The sequence below is a fragment of the Mustela nivalis genome (genome assembly GCF_964662115.1).
Source record: "Mustela nivalis genome assembly, chromosome: X".
Classification (NCBI taxonomy): domain Eukaryota; kingdom Metazoa; phylum Chordata; class Mammalia; order Carnivora; family Mustelidae; genus Mustela; species Mustela nivalis.
Window position 1 is genome coordinate 112453382 of NC_139040.1, and position 21965 is coordinate 112475346.

Consider the following 21965-nt stretch of genomic DNA (forward strand, 5'->3'; position numbering starts at 1 on the left):
GCAGGCCCCCTGTGGAACACACACGGCCCCCCAAGCAGGTGGACCTGGTCTGAGAGGTAGGGCCTGGAACAAATCTGTTTCTTAGGAGCACAGACCAAGTGTCACGGCATTCACTTTGACTCAACCATCCCCCATTCCCCTCTCCTTTAAAATCCTCAGTTTGATTCCCGGAGTCCAGAGTGTCTCATGATCCGTCTCCCCCTCTGATTCTGCCTCCCTTCATTTTTCGCTTCCTTCTCCTAATGCCCTCCATGCTGTTCCTTATGTTCCACGAATAAGTGAAACCATATGGTAAGTATCTTTCTGTTTGACTTACTTCACCTAACATGATCTCCTCCAGCTCCAACCATGTTGATGCTGATAGGCATCTCTTAATCAGATTTTGAAACTAGATAATGGCCATGGGTGTCTGTGTCTCACATGTGAGAAAGTTATTTGGGGAGATGGAGCAGTTACTGAAGGGCCTAAGCCACTGTGCAGATGTTACTCACATGACTAAGGGAAACTCAGGAGAAACACAACTCTTAGTTAAAAATTTAGATTACCAGGCTCTAGAGTTGGATAATATTTTATAAGGAATTATACAGTAGTACTCAGATAACTTAGGCAATAAAGCATCACAACAATTTGTAAAATTAGTATATGATAGAGAAGTTTTGCATGTTGATAATCAAGAATTTGCTTTGACCGTCCACTATTAGTATGATATACTTAAAGGTTTTTCCCCCAAGGCAAATAATGTACTGAACTTATCCTACTTTATTTTTGTAATTGCTTTGCCTTATAATTTACTATGGACTTACTGGCTATATAGATGGCTGCGGTTTGCCCAGAGAAAGATAGCAGTGGCAATGGAGAGAATTCGTAAAACCATACTGTTACTATTTTCTAGTAACAAAGGCAGGGTATCATAAGGATAAAAGAGTTAAAAATAAAAAAGTTTTATTCTTCTGGTGCCACTACATGGCGGGGTGGGGGGGAGTCTCATCACCCTCACCTTTTTAAAAAGCATTTACTTTAAAAAGATGTAAATAGAAAACCTTTCTCTTGGAAAAGCTGAAGAAACTTCTCAACAATTTTACGTCCCAGGAATGTTTTCGTTCGGATCAAGCTATCACAGAGGACCACCCCAGTGAGCATGCGCAGTTGGGAGGAAACAGGTGTGACAAATGGACACGTGACATCCTCTTCCTGGCAGACTAGTTCTCTTTCCTCTTGAGAAAATGTACAGAATGTGTTGTATCAGCTTGGTGACATAGAAGAGGAACGTTTCTTTTCGACTTTGCTTTTGCTTACTGAGCCATAAAACTTTGTTCTTTCCTCCATGATCATGGCGAATACTGTCCGAGCCCCGTGACCCGGGACAGCAGTGAACGTCAGGAAGTCCACCTCCTTTGAATTCCAGGAAACAGCTCACCTCAAAGGTCCATTCTCCGTATGAGTTAGGTAAGACATGTAGCTGCTCGTTTGTTTACCTATGACAGAGCCAGACACAGATTCTCAAAAATCCCATTCTTGGCTTCATAAAATGGTTAACCCAGCTGCTTGGTAGCCCAACTTTGGTTAGGCTTCTCTTCCTCCTCCAGGCCTGCCCTCAGCTGAGCGAACACACAACCCCTCTTGAGAACAGACTGGCCTCAGGGCGAAGCGTTCTCTGATCTTCTGTCCAATCACACTATCCTTTATCCTGCTTCTATACATACACAGCTTTGTGTATCCTCTCTCCAAATGGAAAACTCTTTTTGCCTCACGGAGGCTTGATATCCATGCAGATCGTAGGGACATAGATTCTCCCTAATGCAATAGTTCCCTTTCTATCTTTGCAGGTATCCCTTATGAAGGAAGGGATCTCTTATAATCTCTCCTTACTAAGGAGATCTCTTATGATCTCTCCTTACTAAGTTCGATTTGTTTTTTGTTGTACATATATTTTGTGGAGACGAATTTTTGAGTCAGCATGATAGTCTGCTTCTCATTCTTTCCCCAACACATATAATGTAATCATGCAGCTGACATCTCTCATCACTGTCTCTGGAATGTATGGTTAGAAGCAAGTCACAGGCCCTACCTAAACTTAAGGATAGGAGTACACAAAGGGGCCATCACCAGGAGGTGGGGATCATAGGAATCCCATGAGATTCTGTCTGCCACTGTCCACCTTCCAGGCCATAGTATCTCATGTTCCTACTTTATGTAAAATTCATTCACCTTCTCCCCAAATCCCAAAACATCTTATCCCACTACAAATCAGCTCAAAATCCAAGTCCCATCATCTCAATCTCTAAGTCTAGCTGCAGATGATGAGGCTCTTGGGAGGAAATTTATTAAGCATACCACTGGGGAAGAATGAGTCTCTATTTGTAGACCTGTGAAGCAAGAAGGTAGTTCATCTGTCCTAACACATCCAATGTATAATGGCAGGAGAGGAGTAGGATCCTGTCTATAGACACTGTTGTTTAGAAATAGGCACATGAGAAGTATGAAAGTCAGTGGACAGTAGCACTTCTGAAATACCATGGAGCAACTATTGTCAGTTCCTGGAGTAGAATTCAAAGCCCAAGATTAATTCCCCAGGCTCTCACCTCCATCTTGGGGTTCTTGTATCCATTCTCTGAGTCATCCTCATTTTTTATTTTTTTAACTAATCTCTACATCCAACATGGATCATGACCCCAAGATCAAGAGGCACAAACTCTACCAACTGAACCAGCCAGGTGCCCCGCACCTTTCCTTTCTTTTGTTTATGGAAGATAGCATATATTTGGAGTTAAGAATGTAAAACAAATACTTCGCAAACCGCCATCAAATGCACGGACACAGGTACTTATAACACCTACCTTGCCTCTCCCCCTGGAAACTTCCTAGGTTATCCAGGATTCACAAGTAACTATGAAGAGCCATCCTGCAGCCTATGCTTTAGTCTCTCCATCTGAGCATCTCCCACATACCTCACCCTTACCTTACCTCACCTTACCTCACCCACCACATAGCTAAGCTTAAAACTTTCTTTCCACTGAAAAGCTGGTTTCCCAAATGTCCAAATGGGCACTTACCTACTCTCAGCTGGACGTGCAAATCTTCCATCCTTCTTATAGTACCCTGATACCTCATAGTTTCCAGCTGCTCCTAGACAAAAAAATCCATAGCATCCTCAAGAATATCTTCCATGAGAGCACATGTTCAGCTAATGTTCAGAGAATAAGTGAACCAATGAACATGTTATCTAATTTAAGTTTTATTTTCTCCTGCATTCTTAGATAAGTTTAGCAAATTCACATATGTATCTTAATTTTAGAGAGTGACTGACTGAAAGTATTAGGAAAGCAATGAGTCAACTGTCTTTGAAACACCTACTCAGTGCAGTGATACCCTGTTCCATATCACAAAATAAGAGGGAAGTGTTGCCAAATTTCTTTTGAAACTACATATCTCCTACTCTTAAATGCGACACACAGAAATAAGAGTGCTCTGGTCCAAGAAGGTGATGGAGGAAGACGCTGAAGTCCCCTCCTCCATGGAGATACCAAATCTACACCTATTTATAGAACAATTCCTTCTGGAGCCGAACTAAGTGCTGACTGAACACCTTCTGCGGAACGGAAGACAGGCCATGAAGAGAGTGGCAAGAGAGATGAAAAGAAGGTACTCTATTGTTTGTGTGTGGGAAGGGAAGGGACTGTGTGTGTGTCTGTGGTAAAGGGAAGGGACAACATGCAAGTATAGCATAATGTAGAAGCTGGGTGTGGACAAGGGAAGGCGTAGTATCATGTTCGCATAGAGAAGGGAAGGGAAAGGAAAACATAATGTTTCTGTGATGGGGAGGGGAGAAGGGAAGAAAAGGGACAGTGGAGTGTGAACGATCAGAAAAAGAAGGGAAGGGCTAATGAAGTATCTTGTGTGTATGTGTGTGGTTAGAAGAATGGAGGGACGTGAATAAATAGTGTAGTGTGTGTGTTTGGAAAAGGGATGGTGTAGAATGTTTGCACAGAGAAAGGGGAGGAATGGAATTGCATGTGTTTGTGCAGATGAGGAAATGAAAGAAAAGGGAGAATATAGTGTGTGGGGGGTAACAGAAAGTGCAGGGATAGGGCAGTGTGCGTATATTTGGAAAAGAGATTAAATAGTATAGAATATGTGTATTGGGAAGAGAAGTGATAAGGTGGAGTATGTTTGTAGAACAGGAAAGCAAAGTAGGGAAGTGAACAGAGTAGTGTAAAAAAGGGATCGTGTAGTATGTTTGCACAGGGAAGGAATAGTGTATTCTGTGTGTGGTTGAGGAAAGGGAAGAAAAGGGAGAATATAGTGTATGTGTAGAGAAGGAAAGGGTAGGAATAGGGTAGTGTGTGTCTATAGGGGAAAGGGAGGAAATAGTGTAGAATTTCTGTTTAGAGAAGAAAATGCACAGGGTTGTAGGTGTTTGAAAAACAAGAAAGCAAAGGAGGGAAATGAATAGAGTAGTGTGTGTTCACAGAAGGGATAGTGTAAAATGTTTGCACAAAGAAGGAAGTGGAAGGTATAGTGTATTGTGTGTTTCTGTGGTTGACGAAAGGGAAGCAAAGGGAGAATATAGTGTCTGTGTGGAGAAGGAAATGGTATGGTATATGTATGTGTATGTGTATGTGTATATTTGGAGAAGGGAGGAAATACTGTAGAATTTGTGTGTAGGGAAGAGAACGGATCGGGTGATGTGTGTCTGTAGAACAGGGAAGCACAGGAGGGAGTAAGTGTACTGTGTATGTTTGGAGAAGTGATAGTGTAGAATGTACAGGGAAGAAAAGGGAAGGGATAGTGAATTGTATGTGTTGGCGTGGTTGAGGAGAGGGAAGAACAGAGAAAATACTGTGTGTGTGGAGACGGAAAGGGTAGGGACAGTGTCGAGTGTTTATATTTGGAGAGGGAAGACATAGTGTAGAATTTGTGTATAAGGAGGAGAATGGCTAGGCTGGTGTGTGTTTGCAGAACAGGGAGCAAAAGAGTCATGTTAAGAGGGTTGTGTGTGTGTTTGCAGATGAGATAGTGTGGCATGTTTGCAGAGAGAAGGAAGGAAGGGGAGAAGGAATAGTGTAGTGTGTGTTTGGGGTTTGGTTGAGGAAAATGTAGAAAATGAAGGATATAAGGTATTTGGAGAAGGAAAATGTAGGCATAGGTAGTGTGTGTGCATATGGAGAAGGGAGGAAATAGTCTCGAATATGTGTATAGGGAAGAGAATCGATCAGGTGGTGTGTGTTTGTGGATCAGGGAAACCAAGCAGCGTCATGGACAGTGTAGTAGTGTTTGTGAGGATGAGAAAGGGGAAGGAACGGGAAAAGACAGTGCAAGTGTGTGGCAAAGGAAAGGGAAAGGAGAGTGTCCTGTGTGCATATTTGGAGAAGGAAGAAAATAGGGTATTCCTTCCTTGTATAAGTAAGATAATTGGCAGGGAGGTGTGTTTCTCTGGGAGGGAAGCAGAGGGACGTGAACAGTGTAGTTGTGTGGTTGAGGAAAGGGAAGAAAAAGGAGAGTATAGTGTGTGCAGAGAAGGAAAAAGTAGGGATAGGCTAGTGACTACCCTTGGAGAACGGAGGAAATACTGTAGAATTTGTATATAGGGAAGAGAATGGATAGGGTCGTGTGTATTTGTAGAACAGGGAAGCAAACGAGGGACTTGAAAAGAGTGGTGTGTGTTGGAGAAGGGATAGTGTAGAATGTTTACACAGAGAAGGAATGGGAAGGAAAAGTGTATTCTGTGTGGTTATGTGTTTGCGGAAAGGGAAGAAAAGGTAGATAGTGTCTGTGTGCAGAAGGAAAGGGTAGGGATATGGTAGTGTGTATACAATTGGAGAATGGAGGAAATAGTGTAGAATTATCTATAGGAAAGAGAATGGATAGGGTGGCGTGTGTCCAGAACAGGGAATCAAAGGAAGGGATATGAATCGAGTATTCTGTGATTTGCAGACACGACAGTGTGGTTGAGGAAAGGGAAGGGTAGTGTGTGCACTAATGTACTAGTGTAAAAGGATAGGCTAGTGCATGTATATTTGGAAAACGGAGGAAATAGTATAGAATATATTTGTAAGGCAGAGAATGGATAGTGTTTGTAGAACAGGGAAGCAGTGTTGGGACATGAAAAGAGTAGTGTGTGTGCTAGTGCCTCTAAGGAAAGCGATGAAAGGGGAGGATATATTCTGTGTTGTAGAAGGAAAGGGTCATGTTAGGGTATTGTGTGTCTATTGGGAGAAGGGAGGAAATCATGGAGATTTTGTGTTTATGGAAGAGAAAGGATGGGCTGGAGTGCGTATGTAGAATAGGGCACCAAAGGAGGGAACGTGAATAGTAAATTACATATTTTTGTGGATAGGGACAAAGGGAAGAAAAGGAGGAAAGTAATGTGTTTGGAGAAGAAAAATGTAGACATAGGCTAGTGTGCATACATTTGGACAAGGTAGGATATAGTCTAAAATTTGTATATACAAAAGAGAATAGATCGGGTGGTGTGTGTTTGTAGATCAGGGAAGCCAAGCAGGATCGTGAATACTGTAGTAGACTGTTTGTGAGGATGAGGAAAAGGAAAAAATGGAGAAGACAGTGCCAAGTGTGTAGCAAAGGAAAGGGAAAGGAGAGTGTCCTGTGTGCATAATTGGGGAGGGGAGAAAATAGGAATTTGTGTATAGGGAAGAAAATTGGCAAGGAGGGTGTTTCTCTGGGAGGGAAGCAAAGGAGGGACGTGAACAGTGTAGTTGTGTGGTTGAGGAAAGGGAAGAAAAAGGAGCGTACAGTGTTTGTGGAGAAGGAAAATGGAGGCATAGGTAGTGTGGGTACATTTGGAGAAGGGAAGATATAGACTAGAAATTGTGTCTAGGGAAGAAATGGATTGGGTGGTGTGTGCTTGTATATCAGAGTAGCCAAGCAGGGTCATGAATAGTGTACTACAGTGTTTGTGAGGGCCAGGAAAGGCAAGAAAAGGGAGAAGACAGTGCAAGTGTGTGGAAAAGGAAAGGGAAAGGGTAGCGTCATGTGTGCATATTTGGAGAAGGAAGAGAACAGGTAGGATTTCTGTATAGGGAAGAGAATTGACAAGATGGTGTGTTCCTATGAGAGGGAAGCCAAGGAAGAAAGTTAGTAGTGTAGTTGTGTGTTTGTGTGGTTGAGGAAGGGGAACAAAAAGGAGCATACAGTGTTTGTGGAGAAGGACAGTGGAGGCATAGGTACCGTGTGTCCATTTGGAAAAGGGAGGAAATAGCCTAGAATTTGTAGGGAAGAGAATGGAGTGGATGGTGTGCGCTTGTAGATCAGAGAAGCCAAGGAGGGTCGTGAGTAGTGTAGTAGAGTGTGAGAACAAGGAAAGGGAAGAGAAGGGTGAATACAGTGCAAATGTGTGGAAAAGGAAAACGAAAGGATATGATATTGTGTGCATATTTGGAGAAGGGAGAAAATAGGGTAGAATTTGTGCATAGAGAAGGGAAATGACAGGGTGGTGTGTTTCTACGATAAGGAAGAAAAGGAGGGACGTGAATAGTGTAGTTGTGTGTTTGTGTGCTGAGGAAGGGCAAGAAAAAAGGAGACTATAGTGTTTTCAGAGAAGGAGAATAGAGGCATAGATAGTGTGTGTCCATTTAGAAAAGGGAGTAATAGTCTTGAATTTGTTTGTAGGGAAGAGAACGGATCGGGTGGTATGTGTTTGTAGAATAGAGAAGCAAAGCAGGGTACTGAATAATGTCGTAGAGTGTTTGTGAGATTGAGGAAAGGGAAGAAAAGGGAGAAGACACTGCAAGTGTGTGTGGCAAAGGCATGGGAAAGGAGAGTGTCGTGTGTGCATATTCGGAGAAGGAAGAAAATTGGGTAGAATTTGTGTATACGGAAGAGAATTGACAGGTTGTATGTTTCCAAGAGAGGGAATCAAACAAGGGATGTGAATTGTGTAGTTGTGTGTTTGTGTGGTTGAGGAAGGGGAAGAAAAAGGAGAGTACAGTGTTTTTGGAGAAGGACAGTGGATGCATAGGTACTGTGTGTCCATTTGGAAAAGGGACGAAATAGTCTAGAATTTGTAGGGAAGAGAATGGATCGGGTGGTGAGTGTTCTTAGATAAGAGAAGCCAGCAGGGTCGTGTATAGTGTAGTAGAGTGTTTTAGAGGATGAGGAAAGGGAAGAAAAGGGAGAAGACAATGCAAGTGTGTGGCAGAGGAAAGCAAAGGAACAGTCGATGTGTGCATATTTGGAGAAGGGAGAAAATAGGGTAGCATTTATGTATAGGGAAGAAAATTGGCAAGGAGGTATGTTTCTATGAGATGGAAGCAAGTGAGGGATGTGAATAGTGTAGTTTTGTGTTTGTGAGGGTGAGAAGGGGAAGAAATAGAGTACAGTGATTTTGGAGAAGGACAGTGGAGGCACAGGTACTATGTGTCCATTTGGAAAAGGAAAGATATAGTCTCAAATTTGTGTATAGGAAAGAGATTCGTTCGCATGGTGTGTATTTGTAGATCTTGAAAATTAGGTAGGGTTGTGAATGGTATCGTAGAGTATTTGTGAGGATGAGGAAGGGGAAGAAAAGGGAGAAGACAGTGTACTTGTGTGGCAAAGAAATGGGAAAGGAGAGTGTCGTCTGTGCATATTCAGAGAAGGAAGAAAATGGGGTAGAATTAGTGTATAGGGAACAGAATTGAGATGATGTGTGTTTCCAAGAGAGAGAATCAAATGAGGGATGTGAATTATGTAGTTATGTGTTTGTGTGGTTGAGGAAGGGGAAGAAAAAGGAGAGTATACTGTTCTTGGAGACGGAAATTGAAGGCATAGGTAGTGTGTGTGCATATGGAAAAGGGAGGAAGTGGTCTCGAATTTGTGTATATGGAAGGGAATAGATCGGGTCATGTGTGTTTGTAGATCAGAGAAGCCAAGCAGGGTTGTGAATTGTGTAGTAGAGTGTTTGTGAGGATGAGACAAGGGAAGAAAAGTGCATTTGTGTGACAAAGGAAAGGCAAAGGATAGAGTCCTGCGTGCATATTTGGAGAAGGAAGAAATGGCCTAGAATTTTTGTGTAGGGAACAGAATTGACAGGTTGTGTGTTTCTAGGAGAGTGAAGGTAAGGAGGGACGTGAATAGTGTAGTTCGTTTGTGTGGTTGACGAAGGGGAAGAAAAAAAAGAGTATCGTGTTTTTAGAAACGGTGATGGGAAGTATATGTAGTGTAGATACATTTGGAGAAGGGAGGAAATAGGCTCGAATTTGTGTCTAGGGAAGAGAATGGATCGTCTGCTGTGTGCCTGTAGATCAGAGAAGCCAAAGAGGTCTTGTTAGTGTAGGAGAGCGTTTGTAAGGATGAGGAAAGGGCAGAAAAAGGAGAAGACAGTGCAAGTGTGTGGAATATGAAAAGGAAAGGAAAGAGTCATTTGTGCATATTTGCAGAAAGGAGAAAATAGGGTAGAGGTTGCATATAGGGAAGAGAATTGGCAGGGTGGTGTGTTTGTACAACAGGGAAGACCAGGAGGGTCGTGAATAGTATAGTAGTGTGTTTGTACAAATAGGAAAGGGAGAATACAGTGCAAGAGTGTGGCAAAGGCAAGCGAAGGGATTGTGCCAAGTGTGCATATTGGAGAAGGAAGAAAATAGGGTACGATTTGGGTCTAGGTAAGAGAATTGACAGGGTGGTGTGTTTCTATGATGGGAAGCAAGGAGGCACATGAAGCAGGTAGTTCTGTATTTATTTGGTTCAGGAAGAGGAAGAAAAAGGAGAGTAAAATGGTTTTGGAGAAGGAAATTGGAGGAATAGGTTGTGTGTGCATTTGGAAGAGGGAGGAAATAGTCCAGAATTTGTGTAGGAAAGAGAATCGATGGCAAGTGGTGTATTTGTAGATCCGGATCCAGGGTCATGAATAGTGTAATGGAGTATTTGTGACGATGAAGAAAGGGAAGAAAAGAGAGAAGACAGTGCAAGTGAGGGGCAAAGGAATGTGAAAGGATAGTGCCAGGTGTGCATACTAGGAGAAGGGAGAAAATAGGGTGGAATTTATGTATAGGGCAGAGAATTAACAGGGTGCTATGCTTCTAAGATAGGGAGCAAAGGAAAGACGTGAATAGTGTAGTTGTGTGCTTGTGTGGTTGAGGAAGGGGAAGAAAAGGGAGAGTATAGTGTTTTGGAGATGGAAATTGGAGGCATAGATAGTGTGTGTCCATTTGGAAAAGGGAAGAAATAGTCTAAATTAGTGTATAGGGAAGAGAATGGATCGGGTGGTGTGTGTGTGTAGATCAGGGAAGCTAAGCAGGGTCGTAAATAGTGTAGCAGAGTGTTTGTGAGAATGAGGAAAGGGAAGAAAAGGGAAAATACAGTGCAATGTGTGGCAAAGGAATGGGAAAGGATAGTGCCGAGTGGGCATATTTGGAGAAGGAAGACCATGGGGTAGGATTTCTGTATAGGGAAGAGAATTGACAGGGTCGTGTGTTTCCATGAGGGGGGAGCAAGGGAGGGAAGTCAGTAATGTAGTTGTGTATTTGTGTGCTTGAGGAAGGGGAAGCAAAAGGAGAGTACAGTGCTTTTGGAGAAGGAAATTGAAGGCACAGGTACTGTGTGTGCATTTGGAAAAGGAAGGAAATAATCTAAAATTTGTGTATAGGAAAGAGAATCGATCGCATGGTGTGTATTTGTAGATCCTGACAACCAGGCAGGGTCGTGAATGGTGTCGTAGAGTATTTGTGAGGATGAGGAAAGGGAAGAAAAGGGACAAGACAGTGCACTTGTGTGACAAAGGCATGGGAAAGGAGAGTGTCGTGTGTGCATATTTGGAGAAGGAAGAAAATGGGGTAGATTGTGTATAGGGAACAGAATTGACAGGCTGTGTGTTTCCAAGAGAGGGAATAAATGAGGGATGCTATTTGTGTAGTTGTGTGTTTGTATGCTTGAGGTAGGAGAAGAAAAAGGAGAGTATAGTGTTTTTGGAGAAGGAATAGGAGGCATAGGTAGTGTGTGTGCATATGGAAAAGGGAGGAAGTGGTCTCGAATTTGTGTATAGGGAAGGGAATAGATCGGGTGGTGTGTGTTTGTGGATCAGAGGAGCCAAGCAGGGTCGTGAATGGTGTAGTAGAGTGCTTGTGAGACTGAGACAAGGGAAGAAAAGGGAGAAGACAGTGCATTTGTGTGACAAAGGAAAGGCAAAGGATAGAGTCCTGCGTGCATATTTGGAGAAGGAAGAAATGGCCTAGAATTTTTGTGTAGGGAACAGAGTTGACAGGTTGTGTTTCTAGGAGAGTGAAGGTAATGGAGGGACGTGAATAGTGTAGTTCGTTTGTGTGGTTGACGAAGGGGAAGAAAAAAAAGAGTATCGTGTTTTTAGAAACGGTGATGGGAAGTATATGTAGTGTGGATACATTTGGAGAAGGGAGGAAATAGGCTCGAATTTGTGTCTAGGGAAGAGAATGGATCGTCTGCTGTGTGCCTGTAGATCAGAGAAGCCAAAGAGGTTTTCTTAGTGTTAGATAGCGTTTGTGAGGTGAGAAAAGGGCAGAAAAGGGAGAAGACAGTGCAAGTGTGTGGAATATGAAAAGGAAAGGAAAGAGTCGTCTGTGCATATTTGCAGAAAGGAGAAAATAGGGTAGAGGTTGCATATAGGGAAGAGAATTGGCAGGGTGGTGTGTTTGTACAACAGGGAAGACCAGGAGGGTCGTGAATAGTATAGTAGTGTGTTTGTACAAATAGGAAAGGGAGAATACAGTGCAAGAGTGTGGCAAAGGCAAGCGAAGGGATTGTGCCAAGTGTGCATATTGGAGAAGGAAGAAAATAGGGTACAATTTGGGTCTAGGGAAGAGAATTGACAGGGTGGTGTGTTTCTATGATGGGAAGCAAATAGGCATGTGAATCGGGTAGTTCTGTGTTTATTTGGTTCAGGAAGAGGAAGAAAATGAGAGTATAATGGTTTTGGAGAAGGAAATTGGAGGAATAGGTTGTGTGTGCATTTGGAAGAGGGAGGAAATAGTCCAGAGTTTGTGTAGGAAAGAGAATTGATGGCAAGTGGTGTATTTGTAGATCCGGATCCAGGGTCATGAATAGTGTAATGGAGTATTTGTGACGATGAAGAAAAGGAAGATAAGGGAGAAGACAGCACAAGTGTGGGGCAAAGGAATGTGAAAGGATAGTACCAGGTGTGTATACTAGGAGAAGGGAGAAAATAGGGTGGAATTTGTGTATAGGGCAGAGAATTAACAGGGTGCTGTGCTTCTATGATAGGAAGCCAAAGGAAGGACGTGAATAGTGTAGTTGTGTGCTTGTGTGGTTGAGGAAGGGGAAGAAAAGGGAGAGTATAGTGTTTTGGAGATGGAAATTGGAGGCATAGATAGTGTGTGTCCATTTGGAAAAGGGAAGAAATAGTCTAAATTAGTGTATAGGGAAGAGAATGGATCGGGTGGTGTGTGTGTGTAGATCAGGGAAGCTAAGCAGGGTCGTAAATAGTGTAGCAGAGTGTGAGAATGAGGAAAGGGAAGAAAAGGGAAAATACAGTGCAATGTGTGGCAAAGGAATGGGAAAGGAAAGTGTCGTGTATGCATATTCCGAGAAAGATGAAAATGGAGTAGAGTTGGGGTATAGGGAACAGAACTGAGAGGTTGTGTGTTTCCAAGAGAGGAATTCAAATTAGGGACGTGAATTGTGTGGTTGTGTGTTTGAGGAAGGGGAAGAAAAAGCAGAGTACAGTGTTTTTGGAGAAGGACATTGGAGGCATAGGTACGTGTGTATCCATTTGGAAAAGTGAGGAAATATTCTAGAATTTGTAGGGAAGAGAATGGATTGGGTGGTGTGTGTTTTTAGATAAGAGAAGCCAAGCAGGGTCGTGTATAGTGTAGTAGAGTGTTTGTGAGTATGAGGAAAGGGAAGAAAAGAGAGAAGACAGTGCTAGTGTGTGGCAGATGAAAGCAAAGGGACAATCCATGTGTGCATATTTGTAGAAGGGAGAAAATAGGGTAGAATTTATGTATAGGGAAGAGATTTGACAGGGTGGTGTGTTTTTTAGTCCGAAGCAACGGCTGGACATGAATTTGCAATGGTGTGTTTGTGTGGGTCAGGAAGGGGATGAAAAAGCAGACTATACTGTGCTTCCAGAAGGAAAATATAGGCATAGGTAGATGTGTCCATTTGGAATAGGGAGGAAATAGTTTTAAATTTGTTTATAGGGAAGCGAATGAATCGGTTTTTATGTGTCTTTAGAATGAGGCAGCAAAAGATGGAGTAAGTGCACTGTGTGTGTTTGGAGACATGATAGTGTAGAATCTTGGTACAGGGCAGGGATAAGTTTATTGTCCGTGTTTGTGTGGTTGAGGAGGGCGAAGAACAGAGATAATATATTGTGTGTGTGGAGACGGAAAGGGTAGGTCAGGGTTATCTGTGTATAACTGGAGAGGGAAGACAGTGTATAATTTCTGTATAGGGAAGAGAATGGCTAGGCTGGTGTGTATTTGCAGAACAGGGAGCAAAGGAGTCACGTTAAGAGAGTTGTGTGTTTGCAGAAACAATAGTGTGGCAGGTTTGCACAGAGAAGGAAGGGGAATGGATAGTGTAGTACGTGTTTTGGTGTGGTTGAGGAAAGGGTAGAAAAAGGAGAGTATAGTGTTTTTGGAGAAAGATATGTACATAGAGGGCAGGAAATAGTCTAGAATTTGTGTATAGGGAAGAACATTGAGTGGGTGGTGTGTCTTTGTAAAACACAGAAGCAAGGGATGGACATGAATGGAGCAGTTTGTGTTCTTGTGTGAAGAAATGGGAGAATATAGTGTGTTTGGAGAAGGAACAATTAGGGATAGGGTACCACGTGTATATTTAGAAGGGAGGAAATTATGTGGAATTTGTGTGTAGGGAAGAGAATGGATAGGGTGGTGTCTGTGTGTAGAACAGGGAAGCAAAGGAGGGATGTGAATAGTCTAGTCTGTGTTTGGAGAAGCCATAGTGTAGAATGTGGAGAATCGTGTGTGTTGGACAGGGAGAGGGTAGCGATGGGGTAGTATGTATCTTCGTGTAGAAAGGAGGAAATGGTTTCTAATCTGTGTATAGGGAAGAGAATTGATAGGGGTGAATGTTTGTGGAACAGGGAAGCAAGGGAGGGTAGTGTGTGCGCTACTGTCTTTGAGGAAAGCAAAGAAAAGGGAGCATATCGTGTGTGTGTGTGTGTGTGTGTGTGTAGAAAGAAAGGGTAATGTTAGGGTAGTGTGTGTCTATTTGGAGAAGGGAGGAAATAGTCTAGAATTTGTGTATAGGGAAGAGAATGGATGGGGTGTGTGTGTTTGTAGAAGGATCGTGTTCAATGTTTGCACAGAGAGGAAGCAGAAGGAATAATGTATGTGTGTTTGTTGAGGAAAGGAAAGAAAACGAAGAATATAGTGTTCTGGAGAAGGAAAGCCTTGGGTTAGGGTACTGTGTGCATATTTGCAGAATAGAGGAAACACTGTAGAATCTGTGCATAGGGAAGAGAATGGATCGGTGGTGTGTGTGAAGTAGGGAAGCAAATGATGGACGTGAATGGAGCAGTTTGTGTTCTTGTGTGAAGAAAGGGAAGACAAAGGAAAATATAGTGTGTCTGGAGAAGGAAAAAGTAGGGATAGGATACTGTGTGCATATTTATAAGGGAGGAAGTTTTGTAGAATTCGTGGTTAGGGAAGAGAATGGATAGGACAGTGTGTGTATGTAGAACAGGGAAGCACAGGAGGGCAGTGAATGGAGTAGTTTGTGTTCTTGTGTGGCTGAGGGAAGAAAAGAAAATGGAGAATATAGTGTGTGTGTGTGTGTGTGTGTGTGTGGAGATGGAATGGGTAGGGATATGGTAATGTGTGCATATTTGGAGAAGGGAGGAAATAGTGTAGAATTTGTGGCTAGGGAGGTTCATGGATAGGGTGGCGTGTGTTTGTAGAACACGGAAACAAAGGAGGGGAGTGAATGAAGTAGCGTGTATGTTTGGAGAGAGGATCCTGTAGAATGTTGGCACAGAGAAGGAAGGGGAAGGAGGACTGGTGTAGCGTTGTGTGTATATGGGGACAAGAAACGAGAACGCTGGGGAAAGGCCGTGTAGCATTGTGTGTGTTTGGAGAATGGAAGGGAAATGAAATAACAGTAGGTTGTGGAGAAAAAAATGAGAAGAGCAGTTAGAGTACAGTGTGTGTGGAGGGAAAAAAAGGAAGGTAAAGGAGGGGATGACAGAGAGAGTGGGAGAGGGGGTGGGAACGGGGGGGGTGTGGGCTATGGAAGAGGGAAGGGGCCAATGGCAAAGGATTGCGGTGTGTGTGAGAGAGAAGGATGGCAGAGTCAGAAAAGGAAGAGGGGGGAGGGACAGAACATGGTAGTGTCGGGGAAGAGGGAATGGAAGAGAAAATCAGAAAGCGTAGTGTGTAGGGAGAAGGAAAAGGAAGGGATTCTATTGTGTGTGTGTGGAGGTGGGAAGGAAAGGGGGAGTCTAGTGTAGTGTGTGTACAGAAAACAAAGGGAAGAGAACAAGAGGAGAAGCAATGTGTGTAAGTGCGTAAGGGAAGACAAGGGAGCCTGCCCACCGGTAGATAAAGTGAGGGTGGGAAGGCTGCCTTAGTGAGTGTGTGCGCGGAGGAGGGGAGGGCCAACAGGAAGGGGGGGGGTAAGGGTGAGAAGAGTGTGGGTAACAAATGGAAAGCACAGCACAGGTGGAGACAGGGAAGGAAGAAGATGGAACTTTCCACTGTAGTTGCATGTGCAGAGAGTAGTAGGGATGAGCAGGAAAGGAAGGGGAAGATGGGCAGGGGTAGTGTAGTGTGGGTGTGGCTGAGAGAAGGGCAGAAATGGGATGGTGCCTTGTGTGTGGTGCGGGGGAAGGAGAAAATGGGCAAAGAGTGTGCAGTTGTGTATGGGGGCAGTGGGAAGGACTCCCAAGACTGTGGTCTTCAACCACAAACTAAAAAAACTAAAGAAACCAGCCAACCCTTGCAACACATCCCTTTTACTCTCTCTCCCTCACTTCTGAAAGCCTCATCATATTGGTAAGGAAAGGAACTGTGGGCATTCTAAGTGACTTTTCTCAAACCTTTCTCCAGGACTTGACTCCTTCTGGTCTCCGCATGGGCTCTCGGGCCCCATAAGAACTCAGAGCATGGAGGATGTCCATCTGGCGCCTGGTGGTCCTGGGGTACTTTTCCTGCATCAAATGTCTGGTCATGAGCTTCCTGGCCTCCCACAGGTGAAGAGTTTCCTCCCAGACTACAGCGCCATTATGTTCAGGAATTCTTCAATCTATTCCTCAGCGGAGTGGTAGCCCTTCCTGGTCACGCCCAGGAGAGTCTTCTGGAGACCAGTCTCAAGCAGTTGCTGCCACCATTTAAGCTCCCATCACGGGTGACACCCAGTTTGCTGACAAGGCCATAGAAATGCTTGGCAGGGGGATGCCTGGGTGGCTCAGTTGGTTAAGCAGCTGCCTTCGGCTCAGGTCATGATCCCAGCGTCCTGGGATCAAGTCCCGCATCGGGCTCCTTGCTCTGCAGGGAGTCTGCTTCTCTCTCTGACTCTGCCTTCCACTCTGTCTGCCTATGCTCGCTCTCGCTCGCTCTCTCTCTGACAAATAAATAAATTAAATCTTTAAAAAAAAAAAGAAAAAAAAAAAAAAGAAATGCTTGGCAGAGTGCATGTCTTTGAACTTAAGGCAAAAGACTACCTGCCAAGTGTTCAGAGGCATTCTAGAAGGCCACAAAGAAGAGTTCTTTGTATTCTTTTCAGCATGTCTGCCTTCGTCATGACTGTTCATTTTATATTTGAGCAAGAGGGACTATACCAACAACGTTACCTTCTTGCTGGGAAGGTCTCGGCGTGACTATGCACACCGACATCTACCAGTCATGTGGTCTGCGAGCACGCATCCATGCTCAAGGGTTACTGAAAAGAAATACTGGCCTTACCAATGTGATTTACTGTGATATTTGCTAATTCGAAGCCATACACTAAATTCAAATAATAATAAAGGCTCGTACTTACCTGTAAGGTTTCAGATGTGCTGTCCTTCCATAACCGCATGGATACCAAGAGCATTGGTCTCTCAGGGTCCCACGATGAAGCAGTAGAAACTGCTGGTCCCAAGGCACACTGGGAAGATTCAGGGGCAGAGCTTTAAAATTTTCCCTCCACTGATGATGTCCTATGCATTTACTGCAGGCCACAGGATCACCCCAAGCTTTAAGGCACACAGCTCACCTCCACTATGTACCGGTGAGAAATACTTACCAGTCACCTCTCTGATCAAAGACTTGGGTTGTGTTTTCTTTGGTATCTAGCTAACGACGCTTTGATCACATGTATACCATCCCCCACTGCCCTAAAAAAGTTCTCTACATTTAACATCAAGAAACAATCTACATAGAAAATGAGCATATGGCTTTTGAACACACAGTTCGCCAGAGAGGATGTATGGATCGTAAATAAGGAGATGACAAACTATTCACATCGCTGTCCATTACTATAATGTAAATTTAAGCCACAACAACATACTGCCACATACCTACTAGAATAGGTAAAGCAGAAATTACTGAAAATAGCAAGTGCTGCTGTGGGTACAGAACAAGTAGATCTGATTCTCGGTGATGGTGACAGTGTAACATGGTCCAGGATCGCTGGAAATCAACTTACCCGTTTCTTACAAAGTTAAGCATATACTTACCAGATGACATAACAATCCCCTTCTGAAAATTTACCCTAGTGAAATGAAAATAGATGTTCACACAAAACAGCATACCCAAATGTACCTGTGATTGCCCCAAACCAGAGATAACTTCGGCCTCCTTCAGTGGATAAAAGGATAAACTGGGAATATGATTCAGCAGTCAAAAGGGACATACTATTTGTCCTTACAACTTGGGAGGATCCCAAGCGCGTTAGACCAACTGAAAAAGCCCATTTCATAAAATTATGTAATTTTAAATTCCATTTATATAACATTTTCAGAAAAGAAAAATTATACTAATAGAGAATAGATCAATGGTTGCCAAGGATTCCATCTGCTGTGATTATAAAGAAGGAACATTAAAAATAGAACTACCCTATGATCCAGTAATCACACTACTGGGTATTTACCAAAAATATACAAATATAATAATGCAAATATGATACACCCTGATGCATTATTTACGATAACTTCACTATGGAAACAGCCCAAGTGTCCATCAATTGTTGAATGGATAAAGACATGATGCATGCATGTATGTATATTCATGTGTACATACCCACAATGCAATATTATTCATCCATAAAAAAGGAATGAAAACTTGCTATTTGTTATGAGTGGATGGAGCTAGAGTATAATGCTAAATGAGATAAATCAGGGGAAGACAAATACCTTATGATGTCACTCATGTGGAATTAGAAACAACAAATGAGCAAGGGGGGAGAAAAAGAACCAAGGAACAGACTCTGAACGATAGAGAAGAAACGGATGGTTCCAGAGGGGAGCCGAGTGGGGGTATGGTGAAATAGGGTGCGGATTAAAGACTGTGCATAACATGAAAAAAAATACTAAACCCCAAAAGAGAAGGAATATAGGGAGTTTCTCTGGGGCTTGGGGAAATTTGTGTGTCTGAATTCTATACAGATTTATACATGGGATAAAAATGTCTCCAGCTATATACCAAAGAAAACAAAACATAACAAAAAGCACTGATTGCCTGTCTACTTGAAGTCTGGTGAAATCCAGATTTGATTGCAGTTAAATACTACTCTACCAATGTCAGTCTATGAGTTCTGCTAAATGAACTATCACAATGTAAACAGACTTGTTTGGCTGAACTGGTTGTAAGAGCCACAGGAATTCCCTATACTATTTTTACAATTTATGTGTAAGTATAAAATTATTTCAAAATGAAAGACTTTAAATAGGGAGGCCGTAACTTGTACAATTATTAGTGTTTGCCAATATCCACTTTTCTGTCCTTCTAGGCCATAATTGCTGGGGTCTAACTGCAGTTTATTGAGCCAAATGATAATAATATGCTTCTGATAGATGTAGTGATTTCAAATAAAATACAGAACTTTACAAAGAGTGTGGGATAGGAGACTTACTTATGCAAATGTGGAAGGAGAGGCAAGGAGTAATCTGTGTTATGACTGGTGGAGGAGATAAAGCAGCAGTCACAAATAAAAGGGGGAAACCTGCTCAAGGGAGGATATACAACTTCTATTAAATTTCTAATACAGGGAAATAAACCTTATTTCCTGTCCTGTTCACTGTACATTATTCTCACTCAGCTGTCACTTAGGCAATAAACGCAACTTTCTTAGAAACACAAATCCTCCCCATACTACACAGTAAGTAGTGATTTACATTGCACTACAGATCATGTGATAACCTGGAGAGGACTAGTACAGATTTTTTTTTTTTTAAGTATATCCAGTCTCGGTTATTATAACCAGAAAGATACAGCTCTGGACTCCACACATCCCTGTCACCCATGGTCGATTTAATAAACAGTCCCATCGTCACGGATTCTCCATCCATCCTACAAATGTCTGCATTCTGAGTCAACCTCTTACCCTAGGAAGTAGCTGGTGGCAATAGAGGCCACCAGATAAAGCCATAGGACATCAGGCCTCTGGTGTGCCAGGAGGTCAGGAACCAGGGAGGACAGTGTGAATTGCAAATACCATCTAGATCATCTCTTGCAGACATGTCCACACTCAACCCTTTATCTGTAGAATCACTGAGGCAATAGGCCAAAGCATATCTCCCTTCAGTTCCACCTCCCTGCAGTGGTAGGCCCCTTGCACTGCTCACTGGTACTCGTGGCCCATCTCAGCTGTCATCACTTAGCAAACCTGCCCAACCTGGAACACTGGCGAGGACGCTGTGAGCTACCACAGCAGCCAAGAGATGTGGCCCTCCCGGGATCCAGAAGGCAGCACCACCACGTGATGCCGGAAAGCCATCTGTGGTCTGCCTGACTTTGGGCATGGAGACTTTAGAGGCAGGGCAGGGTGTCCTCTCCGCCAGGAGACCTGCCCACTGAGACCACCTCACAACTTCAGCTGGTGGTGGCAATTCAGAGATTTGCCAAGCCTACTAACAGAAATTCTTGGACCCACTACACATTCTTTGCTCTTGTCCTTATGGTTCTTTGCCCACTTTGTGCTCAACTCTCGATCCAGAATGCTGACCACCAACCTGCCCTGGGCTCTCTCGATGAGGTTTTACACATGGTCTCTCTCTCCCTTATGGGCCCTCGCAATTGCTTTGACCTCCAACCCTCATTAGCTAAGAGTGTCCTGCCTCACTCCACGGCTCAGCAACTGATCCTTCTGTGAAGTCCTTGCTTTTATAAGGAGGAATGTCTTTTTCAAAATATAAAAGTATGCTGGGTGCCTGGGTGGCTCAGAGAGTTGAGCCTCTGCCTTCGGCTCGGGTCATGGTCCCAGGGTTCTGGGATCAAGTCCCACATCAGGCTCTCTGCTCGGCGGGAGCCTGCTTCTTTTTCTTCCTCTGCCTGTCATTTCCTCTGTTTGTGCTCTCTCTCTCTCTGGCAAATAAGTAAATAAAATCTTAACAAAAAGATAAAATAAAATAAAAGTATGCTGAGAAAAATCCAGGCACTCAAGACATTAATGCAGAAGTGCCACTCTAAGGGAGTCACTGAATTTTATATTCAACCTTTTTAGAAAAAAAGGAAATAAAAAGTAAAACAATACTGAGACCATCTTTCACCCCAAAGTTTGACCAAAATTTCAAAGTGTGATGAATAAAATGCCTAGGAGGATGTAAGGCAGTCACACACATTCACTGGTCAGACTATGAAGTGGTAGAGCACTTTTGGAGCAGAAGTTCAACAATACTTGTTAAAACTTCCCAATCTTCACACTCACCCACTTACATCAGGCTTGTACTTTGCTATGTCTTTCCTATGAGAAAGCATGCACCTTTGCCCAAGATTTCATGTTCAAAGATGTTGATTTCAGTCCTGTTAATCATAGCAACAAATGGGAAACACTTTATATGTCTATTAGGAAGAGAATGGTTAAATTAATTATTGCGCAAACATAAGTAAGATGATCTTTACCTATTCTTTTTTTGGGGGGGAGAGCTTGGGACTAGATGATTGAAGTTGCCAATAATACATGATTAACGTCTCCGTGTAATCAAGACTTGCACTGCCCTGATTGCTCCTGTGTTCTTCCTGACGAGGTCTCCTTCAATAGGCTAAGAGGTCTATGAAAAGATGCTCAACATCATTAATTATGAGGGAAATGCAAATCAGAACCACAATGAAATATCACCTCATATCAATTAGGATGGTTAATATTTAAAAAAAAAAAAAAGCGTGGGCAAGAATGTGGAGACATTGAAGGCTTGCACACCGTTCGTAGGAATGTAAAATGGTGCAGCCACTATAGAAAACGGTGTGGAAGTTCCTCAAAAAATTAAAAATAAAAATACCATATAATCTAGCAATCTCATTCCTGGGTATAAATACTCAAAAAAATGGAATTTAGGATCTCAAAGAGATACCCTCTTTGTAATTACTATTTTTAGTAATTCATTTTTACCCTCTTTGTAATTACTATTCACAATAGCCAAGTTCTGGAAAGAAACTAAATATCCACTGAAGAGAAATGGATAAAGAAAATGTGATGTGCGTGTGTGTGTGTGTGCACGTATACATACACATATATATGTCTTTAAGATTGATTTATTGATTTTAGAGACGGCACATTCAGAAGTCAGGGAAGAGCAAAGGGAGAGAGAGAATCTCAAGCAGACTCCCCGCTGAGCATGGATTCCCCGATCCCCACGCGGGGCTCAATCCCATGACCCCAAGGATCATGACCTGAGTCCTAACCAATAGCTGGCCGCCTCACCGACTGAGTCACCCAGGCGCCCCATCTGTTTTAATAAATATATACACATTCATACACACCATTGATAAAGGAGATTTTCAAAGGAGATTTTCAAACTTGTTATGTTTGCGGGCCCTGCTGCTAGGATCCCACAGCAGCTTTACCATTTACCAAGGTCAAAATGACTCAGCCAG

The 21965-nt window shown here is 43.0% G+C and overlaps 1 long non-coding RNA gene across 1 annotated transcript; it reads left to right on the forward strand.

Moving 5' to 3' along the window:
* The first annotated feature begins 1357 nt into the window (after positions 1-1357).
* Positions 1358-16332, forward strand: LOC309856502. The gene is made up of 3 exons (XR_014307232.1): positions 1358-1446; positions 3456-3642; positions 16002-16332. It is a non-coding gene; the product is annotated as an uncharacterized lncRNA (long non-coding RNA).
* Positions 16333-21965: the final 5633 nt, after the last annotated feature.